Source organism: Microchirus variegatus (assembly GCF_963457635.1).
Source record: "Microchirus variegatus genome assembly, chromosome: 11".
NCBI classification, from domain to species: domain Eukaryota; kingdom Metazoa; phylum Chordata; class Actinopteri; order Pleuronectiformes; family Soleidae; genus Microchirus; species Microchirus variegatus.
The window spans coordinates 334273-337279 of NC_139812.1; positions in this window are offsets into that span (position 1 = coordinate 334273).

Consider the following 3007-nt stretch of genomic DNA (forward strand, 5'->3'; position numbering starts at 1 on the left):
TTTGTTTAACGTTTATCTCCCGCCAGAAAATACAAAACACTTCAATTTATCGCTTATATTCAAGTAGGTCTAATGGCGACTGGCGACCTTCTTGTAGGTTCATTACCGCCACCCAGCGGTCCGGAGTGGCAATATTAAATGTTTTTTTTTTTATCTTATTGCTTTTGTCTTCTTGTACCCCTACATCAGGGGTTCTCAAAGTTTTGATACCTGAGGGCCAATTTAGGAACCCAACATTGGACTGAGGGTCACCAAAGGGAAAAAAAAAAGAAGAAAAAAAAACATACAAAAAAGTACAATATATAAAGATATTAACACTGACTATAAAAATAGGTTTAAAAATAGAATATAGAATGTACATTATAACCGGTCTGCAGAATATACACAGTATGCACATGGTATTTATAGTGTAAGGAAACAAGGTTGAGCTATTAAATAAGGATATTAAATAAGGATATGGATATTGCACTGATGAGAAAACTACAGTATAAAAAACTTGACAGTATGAAAAATGACAATATATTGCACTGATTAACATTTGACCTTTACGCACATTGTTAATGTGAGACTATTTCACATTTCTCTCACAGTAAATGATTGTTTCTGCAAAATTTGCTTAGTGTCAAATATCAATTTGCATGTTTCCATCAGTCTGTGTGGGTGAGTTCAGTGTCAACAGCTTGTATGAAAATCCAGCCAACAATATTCAAAACATTCTAACATCATGGTTCAGGTCTTTGAGGAGTCTTTTTTTGTTTTTTTGTGATTTTGAATTATTAATCCATAGCACAGAAGATATTGTTCAAATCCTATCACTAATGTTCTTTGCCTTTTAGATACTGTACTTCACGTGTCCAAAAACATCCAGTGTACTCAGTCACAAGTCTGCATGAATGGGTTAGGGTTGCATCAGGAAGAGCTCTGTTCAAGTGTTCTTTCCTTCTTTTGAACAAACGAAACATTTACGGGTGGAGGGAGTTGTCCTTCAACTTGAAGGTTGTGGGTTCAATTCCCAGGTCTGCTAGTCTAAGACACTTGATCTGTTTTGGGGAATGAATGAGTGATAGAAAATGTGCTGCAGTGAAATGGGTGAATGGCAAAAACTGTAGTGTAGTTTAGGTCATCAAGACTGGAAAAGTGCTATATTCATACAGGTTATTACTGAAATGATTTGTTCGACTGACAGTTGCTTCAACTTGACAGCGGCAGCGAGCGAGCGAACGTGATTGGTTCACCTCATATGGCGGTTTTCCACTAAACGGTCCCAGCGCGCGACCTGCACTGGTTTTTTGCTTTTCCATTAGCAATAGTACCTGGGACCTGAAAAAAAAATCACAAAACAACCCTACGTTTAATTGCACGTTACTTGAATATTTTAATGTAATGTCACTCAGGCAATTCGAAAAAAAAGAGATAAATGGAGTAATGTTTTTGTACTTGAAGTCAATAGATAACGTAATACGTAACAAGTATATAATTAAAGGCAAACGTTTCTATGATTAATGCAAGATCGAATTATGTTTAAATGGAGGCCCTGTGAGTAGGCAAAGTCTGCCTCAGTCTAACTACAGGAGATAAGACATGCGATGTTGACTTGAGCATACTTGGGAAAGCCATGTATCCCAGAATGCAGTTTGCCATAACATCGCAGCAGAGAAAACAAATAAATCAATATTTTTTAGTTTTTAGTTTTAAAATAATTTGATGAGAGAAATTAGTCATTTAGAATCCAAACATGTGGTTTGTGTATTAAGATATGACGTATTTATAGTTTGGCAGCGACGTTGTCGGAGGTGATCAGCTCCGCCTCTGTGGACGCTCGGTGCTCACAGGACCCGGCACAGAGCATCTTTACCTCGGCCTGTCCTGATGAAATGATCCGCTGGTTCAGACGGCTCCGTCATTACATACTTGGTGTGATCCATAGATTTGTTGTTGACACGTAACAGTTCAGTGATTCAGCGACTTAAACTGTCAGAAAAAAACTGTCTCAGCAAATCCCAGAACATTTCTAAAATGTCTATTTTAACAGAGGGGGTTTTAGAGGCAGCACTGATGAGGCTGGAAGTACTGAACTGAATCACAACCCGTTCCGTCTGCGCTCCGGTCATGCAGGAGCAACTGAACAATTCTGTGAACAAATCTTTTTGTTCGGGAATGCAGACAGAATTAAACAAGCCATGGGAAAGAAAGGGAAAGATGATGTTTATGTTTATGTTTCATGCCGTTTCCGTGTGCATATTTAGCGACTTTACAGAACCCCACACAACTGTTTTTCTTTTTCAAAAAAAGTGACAAGCGACAGATATACCAACTTTCTGTCATAAACCTAATTACTTTACGAGAAGGAAATGCAAAATGGTTCTATTTTATGTCATATTGGCTTAATGTACTGGAACTAAACGACAAAGGGAAGATGGGCAAATAAAAAGCAATAATACATGCACACAAGCACACTATACTTGTTAGACAGCTGCAACTTGGGGTCAGATTTCACCACCAGACCTCCCTCACCGCTCTGCGCTCTCTCCCTCAGGGCTCAGCCCACTTCTTTTGGCATTTTTCAAATCAGACATTGGATGGAGTTGGCTTCAGATAAGGGGGTTTAATTACACTTTAATGAATCCATCCATTTTCTACCTCTTTATCCGCCACATGAGGGTGGTGGTGGTGCTGTGCCAATCTCAGCTACACTCTGGACAGTTCACCGCTTTAATAAATTATACTTGAAAATCATCACTCGGTTCTGTTGCTCTTTAAAGTTATTTCATGTTAATGTGGTTCTTTTGGCACCACTTCACTGGCTCAGAGCGAGATACGGTTGAAGAAAACAAATGATTGTTTGAGTATACAAAGTGTTTTATATTCAATAAAGTGTGACTTTGATCAAAGCTATAGAGCTAATAGCAAAGTTAATTATGAAATCACGTACAGTAAGGGTGTTTCTTCCTAAAGCAGTAATAGAGCCTGGCTGTTCAATCACAGTATTGTAACTACACTCTGTGTC